The following is a 16102-nucleotide window of genomic DNA, read 5'->3' as shown; positions in this document are numbered from 1 at the left end:
GTTAAATCTGAGGCCAATTTTAGGCCAAGATCAACATGGTAAAGGTTGGAACCGAAATACGACAAGTCTACAACCCTGTTACTTTAAAGTAATTTTCTCTCTGTGATTTAATGATATGAAGGAGTTCTCGTTTCAAAAGGCTATTAGAATTCAGCGCTGGGTCACATTGCTTTAGGAAATACCATCAACAGATTTCCGCCGCAGCGACACCTTAAGCAAGGTCACCCACTGCCATGCACTGAAGCTTCTGCCTTTACACTTTATGTATCACATGTTAAATTGTACGGACTCGTAAGGAGGGTAGAAAACACCAAATAACAGGATTTATGGTTCCGTGGCACCTCGTTTGGCATATCAGAACATGCATGATACAACTTCCCTCATGACACACACACACACACCCCTACACACCCCTACACACAAACACACACACACACACTGTCCTTTACACATTTCTACATTTCCACTTGTTTCACCCCAGTGTGGTAGTTGTACTAGTGAGGTACGGTGTTTTTCCATGCAGAGTCTTCTTGTTGTTTTTGTAGGTTATTATCCTACAGGACCATCAGCCTGGATCTATGGAAGGTTCTGTTTGCACCTTTACAGGACGGGGTGTGTGTGTGTGCGTGTGTAGGGGTGTGTGTGTGTGTAGGGGTGTGTGTGTGTAGGGGTGTGTGTAGGGGTGTGTGTGTGTGTGTGTGTGTGTGTGTGTCTGTCTCTGTGAGTGTGTATGTCTCTGTGAGTGTGTATGTGTGTGTTGTCATCACAAGGGATGGAGGGAAGGAGGGAGGGAGGAGAGGGTTGGGGAAAGGTTGTCTGGAGGTAACAGCCCCACTTCGGAATCTGCCCCATTCCCAACATTCCAGATCCTAGCAGGGTGTTTTCCATGGAGGAGCAGAGCAGTGTGGTCGCTTCATAGCACAGTAAAGCGGGACTCCACCGTAACTCAGCTCAGAGACTTTGGAAAACTGGGCCCCTGGCTCCGCTGCCCCCAGACCTGGGTTCAAATACTATTTGAAATCATTCAAATACTTTGATCGTTTGTTTTAGCCTGCCTGGAGTGCAGGTGGGGTTTACACTTTCTATTGGTCCCATGTGCCAGACAAGTTCAATCACACGAAGATGAAATATACGAAATTACTTCATATAGTGTTTGAACCCAGGTCTGACTGGGCCCCTGCTACTCCAGTTCCTCTCAATACCCAGAAAGCCATGGCATTAACAGATCTTTATCAGTACACCGGTCCCTGTACAGACTCGCCACTCAGCCACTCTCTCTTTGTTTTATTTCAGCGACCAGACCCGAGAGCCAGAGAGGGATTTACATGGGCTAAGTAGTGCACAGCGGTGCAGTCCTAATCTGAACACTGTCAATTTGTTGTAATAGGTAATACATGCCACTTAGCGAACACTACAGTGAGTTCATTATGTTTGATTTTTGGTTTTTAGATTTGTCTACTGGAATTCAACCAAAGACCACTCTGACCAACTCAACCATAAATGAAATTGTTTTTCCTTTTCCTTGTGTTTTCTGAGTGAATTGACTGAATGTGGTCATGGTGTGGTGGAAGGAAGAACCGTATGTTGTGGGCGAGAACCACGTTGATAGTTACATCCCGTGGAGGAGAAAGTAAACAGGGAAAACAGTTATTTAAACACAGAAAGAGAGAGAGGGAGAGAGAGAGAGAGAGAGAGAGAGAGAGAGAGAGAGAGAGAGAGAGAGAGAGAGAGAGAGAGAGAGACAGGACCACAGTGAGAGTAGAACAGTTTGTCCCGAGAGGAAGTGAGAGAAAAGTAAGAAACAGAGAGGAAGAGAGAGAGAGGGAGAGAGAAAGAGAGAGACAGAAAGAGAGAGAGAGACAGAGAGAAAGAGGGAGAGAGACAGAGAGAGAGAGAGAAAAAGAGGGAGAGACAGAAAGAGAGAGAGAGACAGAGAAAGAGGGAGAGACAGAAAGAGAGAGAGAGACAGAGAAAGAGGGAGAGACAGAAAGAGAGAGAGAGACAGAGAGAGAGACAGAAAGAGAGAGAGAGACAGCGAGAAAGAGGGAGAGAGAGACAGAGAGAGACAGAAAGAGAGAGATACAGAGAGAGAAAGAGGGAGAGACAGAAAGAGACAGAGAGAGAGAAAGAGGGAGAGACAGAAAGAGAGAGGGGGAGAAAGAATAGACCAGTTGGTCTTCAGAGGATTGTCCTGACTCCTCTCCTAATGTAACGCTTCCTGCTGCAGCAGCAGCTACAGTAGCCATTGTGCTGACTCTGCCCTGCTGTAACGGTTCCTGCTGCTGCAGCAGCTACAGTAGCCATTGTGCTGACTCTGCCCTGCTGTAACGGTTCCTGCTGCTGCAGCAGCTACAGTAGCCATTGTGCTGACTGCCCTGCTGTAACGGTTCCTGCTGCTGCAGCAGCTACAGTAGCCATTGTGCTGACTCCTCTCCTGCTGTAACGGTTCCTGCTGCATCAGCAGCTACAGTAGCCATTGTGCTGACTCCTCTCCTGCTGTAACGGTTCCTGCTGCTGCAGCAGCTACAGTAGCCATTGTGCTGACTCCTCTCCTGCTGTAACGGTTCCTGCTGCTGCAGCAGCTACAGTAGCCATTGTGCTGACTCCTCTCCTGCTGTAACGGTTCCTGCTGCTGCAGCAGCTACAGTAGCCATTGTGCTGACTCCTCTCCTGCTGTAACGGTTCCTGCTGCTGCAGCAGCTACAGTAGCCATTGTGCTGACTCTGCCCTGCTGTAACGGTTCCTGCTGCTGCAGCAGCTACAGTAGCCACTGTCCTGACTCTGCCCTGCTGTAACGGTTCCTGCTGCATCAGCAGCTACAGTAGCCATTGTCCTGACTCTGCCCTGCTGTAACGGTTCCTGCTGCTGCAGCAGCTACAGTAGCCATTGTGCTGACTCTGCCCTACTGTAACGGTTCCTGCTGCTGCAGCAGCTACAGTAGCCATTGTGCTGACTGCCCTGCTGTAACGGTTCCTGCTGCTGCAGCAGCTACAGTAGCCATTGTGCTGACTCCTCTCCTGCTGTAACGGTTCCTGCTGCATCAGCAGCTACAGTAGCCATTGTGCTGACTCCTCTCCTGCTGTAACGGTTCCTGCTGCTGCAGCAGCTACAGTAGCCATTGTGCTGACTCTGCCCTACTGTAACGGTTCCTGCTGCTGCAGCAGCTACAGTAGCCATTGTGCTGACTCTGCCCTGCTGTAACGGTTCCTGCTGCTGCAGCAGCTACAGTAGCCATTGTGCTGACTCCTCTCCTGCTGTAACGGTTCCTGCTGCTGCAGCAGCTACAGTAGCCATTGTGCTGACTCCTCTCCTGCTGTAACGGTTCCTGCTGCTGCAGCAGCTACAGTAGCCATTGTGCTGACTCCTCTCCTGCTGTAACGGTTCCTGCTGCTGCAGCAGCTACAGTAGCCATTGTGCTGACTCTGCCCTGCTGTAACGGTTCCTGCTGCTGCAGCAGCTACAGTAGCCATTGTGCTGACTCTGCCCTGCTGTAACAGTTCCTGCTGCTGCAGCAGCTACAGTAGCCATTGTGCTGACTCTGCCCTGCTGTAACGGTTCCTGCTGCTGCAGCAGCTACAGTAGCCATTGTGCTGACTCTGCCCTGCTGTAACGGTTCCTGCTGCTGCAGCAGCTACAGTAGCCATTGTCCTGACTCTGCCCTGCTGTAACGGTTCCTGCTGCTGCAGCAGCTACAGTAGCCATTGTGCTGACTCTGCCCTGCTGTAACGGTTCCTGCTGCTGCAGCAGCTACAGTAGCCATTGTGCTGACTCCTCTCCTGCTGTAACGGTTCCTGCTGCTGCAGCAGCTACAGTAGCCATTGTGCTGACTCCTCTCCTGCTGTAACGGTTCCTGCTGCTGCAGCAGCTACAGTAGCCATTGTGCTGACTCTGCCCTGCTGTAACGGTTCCTGCTGCTGCAGCAGCTACAGTAGCCATTGTGCTGACTCCTCTCCTGCTGTAACGGTTCCTGCTGCTGCAGCAGCTACAGTAGCCATTGTGCTGACTCCTCTCCTGCTGTAACGGTTCCTGCTGCTGCAGCAGCTACAGTAGCCATTGTGCTGAATGGAAAGTATGTCAGAGATATATGAAACACATGGCCTCTAGTACCTGTCAGGTTCTGTGGGTGGAGTTTAACTCTATACTGTATAAGGGTACACAGTAATGTAATGACGCTGGATACGTCTCTGGAGAGGTCTGATACGGCACCAACACTAAGCTCTGATTAGACTGCGACGCTACATTAGCACTACCGTAACATACAGGCCAGGCTAGCTAGGCCCTCCCAAGGTGAGCAGCACACCTCAGGGAGTGTGGCTGCTGCCGGACTAATTCAGCTCAGCTCGCTCAACTGACCGCCTGGTCAATGTAATACTGTATGTCTGGGTGTCATCTGGGCGTCGTCTGGGCGTCGTTGCTTTCAAAACCACTTATGCAATACAAAAAGATGTTTATATTTTCTAGTACTTTTGCGACTGTACATTACTCCCGCAAGCATTGTGCAATGACCTTTGACCTTTTACAGTAATTAACTCACTCTATTGTGAATCTCCATGGGACTCAGATTCAGTCTTTGAGATTTGGATAGGTTTAATTGGCCGCAGAGAAGACTGGTTCTCCCCAGAGATCACAGCTTAAACCCAGCCAGGAATCAAACCAACCTCCTCTAACTGGTACCTTCTCTACCTGAAATCAAATACGCCAACTAACAAGCATATCCCCTAATCTGGGTTTTGTCTGGTGAATGTCCCTGTTACTCACAGACAACAAGGCGCCAAATGAGTGTGTGTGTGTGTGTACGTGTATGTGTGGGTACCAGGTCCCTGGGAGTGTGTTCTAAATTCATATGTAACTAGAGGGACTTGTCCCGCTGCAGACGACCAGTCTTATTATCCAGATCATACATGGCATGGTAAACACTAATGATGCGTTGGTCAGCTGTTTGTTCACCCGCCCCCAATTGCTAGTAACCCAACTGCAACTGCCTGACTATATGTGATAAAGTGAACATCTGAGGCCTGCCCCCGACCCTAACCCGCTAATATAGAAAATGCGCTGTATAGTCAGAGATGGCGCCTTTTTAGATAGGCCTACTGTATGTTTCTGCTTCTAATTTCCGCCATTTTGGTAGGCTATTTGTTAGTCTATAATTAGGTAAATGCAGCATATCTTCTGTTATTACTTGTTGCCCTAGAAGACTAAATAAACCCTTGTTCACCAGAATTATGTCATAAATCAATAGAATTAATGATTTAATCTAGTTGATATCGGTAAAGTTGGTTTTCTCTTTCTTCTTTCATCTCTGCTTCTCTCACGCAGTAAAGACGTTTAGGGACTGGGGAGAAAATGTCCTATTTCCCAAACGACATCAGTTTGACTGGAAAGCTTTTAAAACGACCCAACATGTTTATGATAAGATTTCAGATTGACTTGGAAGCATATTTTATGTGGTTGAAATACGATCAGCTTTTATGATGCTGATAAAGATAGCATCTTTACAGGCGGTCCCTAACCGTGCATTCATTTTCTCAAGATGCTGAAATAAATAAAAAATATTATTCCTCCACTCCTGTCAAAATTTTACTGCAAGAAATGCTTCATTCTGCACAAGTTAATATTATATTAGCCGATGTGAGAGGTTATAGACCTACAGTCAGTGTCCAGATTTCAGTTAGGCTACTATTCCATTTAACCCATCTGAACAGTACAGTTACATTGACTTGTCATTTTGAAGTGTCCATCTTGTGACTGTCGAACAGTGGTGGAAAAAGTACCCAATTGTCATACTATAGTAAAAATAAAGATAACTTAATAGAAAATGATTCAAGTAAAAGTGAGTCACCCAGTAAAATCCTACTTGAGTAAAAGTCAAAAAGTATTTGGTTTTAAATATACTTAAGTATCAAAAATAAATGTACTTGCTAAAATATACGTAAGTATCAAAAGCAAAAGTAAAAGTTGAAATAATTTTAAATTCCTCATATTAAGCAAACCAGAAGAAAACCATTTTCATGTTTAGTTTATTTACGTATAGCCAGGGGCACGCTCCAACACTCAGACATCATTTACAAACAAAGCACGTGTTTAGTGAGTCCGCCAGATCAGAGGCAGTAGGGATGCCCGGGGATGTTCTCTTGATAAGTGTGTGAATCAGACCATTTTCCTGTCCTACTACGCATTCAAACTGTACTTTTGGGTGTTAGGGAAAAAGCATGGAGTAAAAAGTACATTACTTTCTTTAGGAATGTAGTTCAAAACCAGTCAAACTGATGTAAAACTGAAGTAAAAGTTGACAAAAAATATAAATAGTAAAGTACAGATACCTCGAAAAATGACTTAAGTTGTATTTGAAAGTATTTTTACTTAGGTAATTTACACCACTGCTGTCGAATTTGTATCATCACACATAACATAGTTATAACATAGCCGGCACTGCTATGATCCTCTTTTACCACTTGACCTAATCTTTCCCAAACATTACTGTTCTGGTCCTCCCTTCTCTTTATTATCAGCTCTCCATTTCACAACTTTTCTCTAATTGAACTAAACTTCTTTCTGCCTAAGTGGATCGACGTAAACTTTTTATGACCAAATTCCCAAAAGCGTTTGTGAATTGGTGTGTATTTGACATGCTACAGCCCTAAAGCTGAGGCTACGTACTAATGGCAGATAAAAATAATGAAAGAAAAAACCTCATTGTAGCCTGTAGATTGCACAATAATTAAATGTTTATAGATTTTTTATTAATTGTTCTCTCTTTATTCAACCCTGCCCGCCCTTCACCCACACAATATTTCATGACCCTAAACCCGCCCGCCCCACGAATATAACCGATATTACGAGTCAACCCACACATCACTAGTACACATACACATACAAACGCACACCATATTTGAATGCCCTACCAGATCATCTGTGTTGCTGTAACCACACACACAATGGTGGGTAAAACATTCAGACCACCAAGATGATGAAGTAATTACGACTGCACACACACATATTTCATTATTTAAACACAAAACCCTGAGTAAACAAGATGAAAACCAGTCAGGAAAGCAAAGGCTAGCTTTTTCAAGCAGAAATTTGCATCCTGTAGCTCTAACTCCAAAAAGTTTTGAGACACTGTAAAGTCCATGGAGAACAAGAGCACCTCCTCCCAGCTGCCCACTGCACTGAGGCTAGGTAACACGGTCACCAGTGATAAATCTCAATCTCATTTCTCAACGGCTGGCCATGCCTTCCTCCTGGCTACTCCAACCCCAGCCAACAGCTCCGCCTCCCCCGCAGCTACTCGCCCAAGCCTCCCCAGCTTCTCCTTCACCCAAATCCAGATCGCAGATGTTCTGAAAGAGCTGCAAATCAGCTGGGCTAGACAATCTGGACCCTCTCTTTCTAAAACTATCTGCCGCCATTTTTGCAACCCTTATTACCAGCCTGTTCAACCTCTCTTTCGTGTCGTCCGAGATCCCTAAAGATTGGAAAGCTGCCGCAGTCATCCCCCTCTTCAAAGTGGGTGACACCCTAGACCCAAACTGTTACAGACCTTTATCCATCCTGCCCGGTCTATCTAAAGTCTTCGAAAGCCAAGTTAATAAACAGATCACTGACCATTTCGAATCCCACCGTACCTTCTCCGCTGTGCAATCTGGCTTCCAAGCAGGTCACGGATGCACTCAGTCACGCTCAAGGTACTAAACAGTATCATAACCGCCATTGATAAAAGACAGTACTGTGCAGCAGTCTTCATCGACCTGGCCAAGGCTTTCGACTCTGTCAATCACCGTATTCTTAGCGGCAGACTCAATAGCCTTGGTTTTTCTAATGACTGCCTCGCCTGGTTCACCAACTACTTTGCATACAGAGTTCAGTGTGTTAAATCGGAGGGCATGTTGTCCGGACTTCTGGCAGTCTCTACGGGGCTACCACAGGGTTCAATTCTCGGGCAGACTATTTTCTCTGTATATATCAATGATTTCGCTTTTGCTGCGGGCAATTCCCTGATCCACCTCTACGCAGACGACACCATTCTGTATACTTCTGTCCCTTCCTTGGACACTGTGCTAACTAACCTCCAAACGAGCTTCAATGCCATACAACACTCCTTCCGTGGCCTCCCACTGCTCTTAAAATGCTAGTAAAACCAAATGCATGCTTTTCAACTGATCGTTGCCTACACCAGCCCGCTCGACTAGCATCACCACCCTGGACGGATCTGACCTAGAATATGTGGACAACTATAAATACCTAAGTGTCTGGTTAGACTGTAAACTCTCCTTCCAGACTCATATTAAACATCTCCAATCCAAAATCAAATCTAGAATCGGCTTTCTATTTCGCAACAAAGCCTCCTTCACTCACGCCGCCAAACTTACCCTAGTAAAACTGACTATCCTGCCGATCCTCGACGATGTCATCTGCAGAATAGCTTCCAATACTCTACTCAGCAAACTGGATGCAGTCTATCACAGTGCCATCCGTTTTGTTATCAAATCACCTTATACCACCCACCACTGCGACCTGTGTGCTCTAGTCGGCTGGCCCTCGCTACATATTCGTCGCCAGACCCACTGGTTCCAGGTCATCTATAAGTCTATGCTAGGTAAAGCTCTGCCTTATCTCAGTTCACTGGTCACGATAGCACACGTTCCAGCAGGTATATCTCACTGATCATCCCCAAAGCCAACACCTCATTTGGCTGCCTTTCCTTCAAGTTCTCTGCTGCCAGTGACTGGAACGCATTGCAAAAATCGCTGAAGTTGGAGTCTTTTATTTCCCTCACCAACTTTAAACATCAACTATCTGAGCAGCTAACCGATCACTCTAGCTGTACATAGTCCATCTGTAAATAGCCCACCCAATCTATCTACCTCATCCCCATACTGTTTTTATTTGATTTACTTTTCTGTTCTTTTGCACACCAGTATCTCTACTTGCACCTCATCATCTGCTCATTTATCATTCCAGTGTTAATCTGCTAAATTGTAATTATTCACTCCTATGGCCTATTTATTGCCTACTGCCTCATGCCTTTGCTTTATCTTGGCCAGGTCGCAGTTACAAATGAGAACTTGTTCTCAACTTGCCTACCTGGTTAAATAAAGGTGAAATAAAAAAAGAAAAAAAAATGTTTTGGAGGACACAGAAGTGTTTGTTCATGGTTAAGGACATCATGATCGATATCATCCATTAATGAACATGTATTGCTCAAAGGCTTGGAGTGGATTTTTAAACGGAATGCATCCTACAATATAGAATGCATCCTACGATATAGAATGCATCCTACGATACAGAATGCATCCTACGATATAGAATGCATCCTACAATATAGAATGCATCCTACGATATAGAATGCATCCTACGATAAAGAATGCATCCTACGATAAAGAATGCATCCTACAGTTTAAAATGCATCCTACGATATAGAATGCATCCTACAATATAGAATGCATCCTACAATATAGAATGCATCCTACGATATAGAATGCATCCTACGATACAGAATGCATCCTACGATAAAGAATGCATCCTACAGTTTAAAATGCATCCTACGATATAGAATGCATCCTACGATACAGAATGCATCCTACGATATAGAATGCATCCTACGATACAGAATGCATCCTACGATATAGAATGCATCCTACGATATAGAATGCATCCTACAATACAGAATGCATCCTACGATATAGAATGCATCCTACGATATAGAATGCATCCTACAATACAGAATGCATCCTACGATAAAGAATGCATCCTACAGTTTAAAATGCATCCTACGATATAGAATGCATCCTACAATATAGAATACATACTACAATATACAATTCATCCTACGACATAGAATGCATCCTACGATACAGAATGCATCCTACGATACAGAATGCATCCTATGATATAGAATGCATCCTACGATATAGAATGCATCCTACGATACAGAATGCATCCTACGATAAAGAATGCATCCTACAATACAGAATGCATCCTACGATAAAGAATGCATCCTACAGTTTAAAATGCATCCTACGATATAGAATGCATCCTACAATATAGAATACATACTACAATATAGAATACATACTACAATATAGAATACATCCTACGATATAGAATACATACTACAATATAGAATACATCCTACAATATAGAATACATACTACAATATAGAATACATACTACAATATAGAATACATCCTACGATATAGAATACATCCTACAATATAGAATACATACTACAATATAGAATACATCCTACAATATAGAATACATCCTACGATATAGAATGCGTCCCAAATTGCACCCTATTTACTATATATGGGGCGGCAGGTAGCCTAGTAGTTAGAGCGTTGGGCCAGTATGTATAGGGTGGCAGGTAGCCTAGTGGTTAGAGTGTTGAGCCAATATATATAGGGTGTCAGGTAGCCTAGTGGTTAGAGCGTTGGGCCAGTGTGTATAGGGTGTCAGGTAGCCTAGTGGTTAGAGAGTTGGGCCAGTATATGTAGGGTGTCAGGTAGCCTAGTGGTTAGAGTGTTGGACCAGTATATATGGGAGTGCAGGTAGCCTGGTGGTTAGAGTGTTGGGCCAGTAACTAAACGAATGCTAGTTTGAATCCCAGTGCTTCCAAGGTAAAATAAAAAAAAAACTGTTGTTCTGCACTTGAGCAAGGCACTTAACCCTAATTGCTCCAGGATCACTATCAACAATGGCTGGTCCGTGACCCTACCCTCAGTGGAGTTTGGATGTGCAAAAAAACACATTTCCATTTCATACCACACACTCACAAATCAAATCAAATCACATTTTATTTGTCACATACACATGGTTAGCAGATGTTAATGCGAGTGTAGCGAAATGCTTGCGAAATACAGGTTACCCACTTGTGCATGCAGTGAAACAGGACAAATATAAGCACCCCTATTTGATATTGCACTACCTTCAACCAGGGCCCTATGGTGCACTGGTCAAAAGCAGAGCACATTAAAGGAAATAGTGTCCCATTTGGAACACAGCCTTGGAGTGGATTTGTAAATAGAAAACATACTATGATATACCTACTTTATATCCTATTGGTGCCTACAGGTTCACAAAGCCAAACACAAGACCTGTGTTTGGATTCTGTCGATCCAAAGCCTGTTCGGCAGCCTGGCTCTGGTTATGATATGACGCAGTGGGTGTGGGATGGATAACATACAACAAAAGTCAGTGATGGATGCAATGTTATAAACTTTTATTCACCAGAAACTACTAACAAAGAAGCAACCTTGGGCCTCTCAGTATGCCTCACAATTTGTGTCAGAGAGCCCTTTGAGATCAGTTATGAGTGAGGCTGAAACCCTGTCAGGAGAACAATAGATGTTGCATGTAGGTGGTGTAGCATAATGTCTGTATAAACATCCTTGTCAACGAATTTACTTTTTTTCGTTCTCTTCTTCAAGTGTCCATCCATCATGCTAACACAACACACCCCTCGCTGTCTCAGACACATACAGGACCGTGTGGAGTGATCTTCCTGAGCCGCGGGTAATGGAAAGTGATGTGTGTGTGTGTGTGGAAAAGGGTTGAGGTAGGCTATGTAACCCCTTGTGTATTGCCTCAGGTGACAAGCACTTGAGACACTCAGCTTGACTTGTCTGACACACACATGCACACGCACACACACGCGCACACAAGTTGTTACAACGGTGAGCATCACTGGGGATACAGCCTGTCAACATTATAATGGAATGGGACTTAAAACTACACAGGGAAGAAGAAAAAAAAGCAGCCAAGGAGACAAACCCCCCCAGAGGAGGAGACTTGTTTAAGGAAACCCTAGTGTTCACATTATCTGCTGCTCTGCTCTTTCATGAAGATGTTTTTTTCTCTGGCACACTCACACACACACACAAACACACACAAATGCTCTCTCTCACACACACACACACACACAAACAAGCACACACACACATACGCTCACACACTCACCCACGCATGCACGCGCGCACGTTCACAAACTGTATCAGCACTGAAAATAGAGGTGGATTATAGGCCTAATAAGCCTTGTCTGTGGAGATCTAAATGTAGGTTGGACCAGTGGACTGGAATCATAATTCAACGTCAGATCGTATACATTGTTCTGGGTTAAATTTGGAAAGTTTACTCCAGTGTATTCAGTCTCACAACAAGAGATGAAGCCCTACAGGGAAAAACATAGAATAACTTTTGAAACTGGGCCACTTCACTGTTCAACTGTTACAAAGACAGAAGCTCTCCTGACAGGAGGAGGGCTAGATAACTATCACAGAACTAAAACTTTCCCCCCCAAAAAATCAAGTCAAGAGATAAATTATGATTTCTAAACCTTTCTACCGTACTCTATAACCTGCGTTGAATAAAGTGGGACACGCATTTTTGCATCCCAAATGGCACCCTATTCCCTATGTAGTGCACTACTTTTGACAGATGTAGTGTACTATATGGGGAATAGGGTGCCATTTGGGACTGACACAAAATATCTGACTTCTTGAATGCGTTCTGTGCTGAGTGGTGAGTGGGCTTGTAGCTGTAGTGTGACCTACATAACAGAATGAACCAATATAGCCAGGGTTGACAGGAAGTGCGAGGCAGACTTATAGCTGCACCTCAATGGTAAACATTGTCAACATACATTACAGTCTCATCGAATCTCACACATACACTACCGTTCAAAAGTTTGGGGTAACTTCGAAATTTCGTTATTTTTGAAATAATAGCCTTTTTTTTGTCCATTAAAATAACATCACATTGATCAGAAATGCAGTGTAGACATTGTTAATGTTGTAAATTACTATTGTAGCCGGAAATAGCATACAGAGGCCCATTATCAGCAACCATCACTCCTGTGTTCCAATGGCACGTTGTGTTAGCTAATCCAAGTTTATTATTTTAAAAGGCTAATTGATCATTAGAAAACCCTTTTGCAATTATGGTGGCACAGCTGAAAACTGTTGTTCTGATTAAATAAGCAATACAACTGGCCTTCTTTAGACTAGTTGAGTATCTGGAGCATCAGCATTTGTGGGCACGCAGGCACGCATGCTCACACACCCATTCTGTCTCCCTCAATCCATACAATGGCTACTGCTATAGGTTTCAGGAGTTTAAGGCTGCTTACCATTCTCTCCCAACATATATCATCCAGGAGGATCCTCTTGATGGGGCTGTCCATATCGGCAGACTGTGATATGACCATTTCTTGGAGAGACTCCTTCCCCTCCAGGAGACTGTCAAACATGATGACATCCCTACCCCAATGGGTGTTGCTGGGCAGCTTCAATGTGGTGCTCTTATTCTTCTCTCTTTGCTTGGTTCAGGTAGATTGCTGCTATAACTTGATGGCCCTTCACATACCTAACCATTTCCTTGGCTCTCTTGTAGAGTGTATCCATTGTTTTCAGTGCCATGATGTCTTTGAGGAGCAGATTCAATGCATGAGCAGCACAGCCAATGGGTGTGATGTGAGGGTAGGTCTTCTCCACTTTAGACCAAGCAGCATTCATGTTCACGGCATTGTCTGTTAACAGTGCAAATACCTTCTGTGGTCTAAGGTCATTGATGACTGCCTTCAGCTCATCTGCAATGTAGAGACCGGTGTGTCTGTTGTTCCTTGTGTCTGTGCTCTTTTAGAATACTGGTTGAGGGGTGGAGATGATGTAGTTAATTATTCCTTGCCACGAACATTCAACCACCCATCAGAGATGATTGCAATACAATCTGCTTTCTCTGTGATTTGCTTGACTTTCACTTTAACTCTGTTGATCTCTGTATCCAACAAATTAGTAGATAAAGCATGTCTGGTTGGAGGGGTGTATGATGGGCGAAGAACATTCAGAAATCTCTTCCAATACACATGTGAGCATCAGCGGTGAACCAGAATACACAGCTCGAGCAAGACATTCATCAGCATTTCTCTGACTACATTCCTCCATTGAGTCAAAAAACGTATGATTCGAGGAGGACCATGAGCTGTTGCTATCGATAAGGTGTCTGATTCATCATTTTCACCTCGAATAGAAGTAGAGGGACTTTTGACCTTGCTTGTTGTGAGCACTGAGGGAACTTTATGCACTTGGCCAGATTAATCTGCATCTTTGATGCATTCTTCACATATGATTTGGCACAGTATTTGCAAATGTACACATCTTTTCTTCTTTCTACATTAGCTGCAGTGAAATGTCTCCACACCACAGATAGTGCCTGTGGCATTTTCCTGTAAAGATTAAAAAAGTAGTAAACAAACAAATACAATTCCATGTACATATTCTGTAAACAGTTACAGTGGCTTGCGAAAGTATTCAACCCCCTGGCATTTTTCCTATTTTTGTTGCCTTACAACCACAAATTAAAATGTATTTTGGGGGCTTGTATCATTTGATTTACAGAACATGCCTACCACTTTGAAGATGCAAAATATTTTTTATTGTGAAACAGACAAGAAATAACACAAAAAAACTGAAAACTTGAGCGTGCATAACTATTCATCCCCCAAGTCAATATATTGTAGAGCCACCTTTAGCAGCAATTACAGCTACAAGTCTCTTGGGGTATGCCTCTATAAGCTTGGCACATCTAGCGACTAGGATTTTTGCTAATTCTTCAAGGCAAAACTCCTCCAACTCCTTCAAGTTGGATGGGTTCTGCAGGTGTACAGAAATATTTAAGTCATACCATGATTCTCAATTGGATTGAGGTCTGGGCTTTGACTAGGCCATTCCAAGACATTTAAATGTTTCCCCTTAAACCACTTGAGTGTTGCGTCAGCAATATGCTTAGGGTCATTGTCCTGCTGGAAAGTGAACCTCCGTCCCAGTCTCAAATCTCTGGAAGACTGAAACAGGTTTCCCTCAAGAATTTCCCTGTATTTAGCACCATCCATCATTCCTTCAATTGTGACCAGTTTCCCAGTCCCTGCTGATGAAAAACATCCCCACAGCATGATGCTGCCACCACCATGCTTCACTGTGGGGATGGTGTTCTCGGGGTGAAGTGAGGTGTTGGGTTTGCGCCAGACATAGCGTTTTCCTTGATGGCCAAAAAGCTAAATTTTAGTCTCATCTGACCAGAGTACCTTCTTCCATATGTTTGGGGAGTCTCCCACATGCCTTCTGGCGACCACCAAGCACGTTTGCTTATTTTTACCTTTAAGGATTGGCTTTTTTTTCTGGCCACTCTTCCGTTTGGCCCAGTTCTGCGGAGTGTACGGCTTAAAGTGGTCCTATGGACAGATACTCCAATCTCCACTGTGGAGCTTTGCAGCTTCTTCAGGGTTATCTTTGGTCTCTTTGTTGCCTCTCTGATTAAAGCCCTCCTTGCCTGGTCCGTGAGGTTTGGTGGGCGGCCCTCTCTTGGCAGGTTTGTTGTGGTGGCATATACTTTCCATTTTTTAATAATGGATTTAGTGGTGCTCCGTGGGATGTTCAAAGTTTCAAATATTTTTTAGAACCCAACCCTGATCTGTACTTCTCCACAACTTTGTCCCTGACCTGTTTGTAGAGCTCCTTGGTCTTCATAGTGCCGCTTGCTTGCTGGTGCTCCTTGCTTAGTGGTGTTGCAGACTTTGGGGCCTTTTAGAACAGGTGTAAATACTGAGATCATGTGACAGATCATGTGACACAGATTGCACAGACTGTATTTAACTAAATATGTGACTTCTGAAGATAATTGGTTGCACCAGATCTTATTTAGGGGCTTCATAGAAAAGGGGGTGATTACACCACTTTTCCATTTAGATTTTTTTTTTTTTAATGTTTTTGAAACAAGTGATTTTTTACATTTCATTCACCAATTTGGACTATTTTGTGTTTGTCCATTACATGACATCCAAATAAAATCAATTTAAATTACAGGTTGTAATGCAACAAAATAGGAAAAACACCAAGGGGGATGAATAATTTTGCAAGGCACTGTAAGCAGTTAGATTGTAAGATAAATGGTTTACAGGTGAATTAACAATCCTCAGTTAGCAAGCTCAAGCAAGTTAAAATCCACATGGTAGCAAAAACTAACTAGCAGACAAGTTACACGGATCCCAAACCGACTGTGCGCGCAATCGTGCATACATCCCCCCCCCCTCCCCCCCACAGCAAACACG

This window comes from Oncorhynchus mykiss, chromosome 2 (genome assembly GCF_013265735.2).
Source record: "Oncorhynchus mykiss isolate Arlee chromosome 2, USDA_OmykA_1.1, whole genome shotgun sequence".
Lineage (NCBI taxonomy): Eukaryota > Metazoa > Chordata > Actinopteri > Salmoniformes > Salmonidae > Oncorhynchus > Oncorhynchus mykiss.
The sequence above is the reverse complement of the archived record's forward strand: the minus strand, read 5'-3'. Positions refer to the sequence as shown.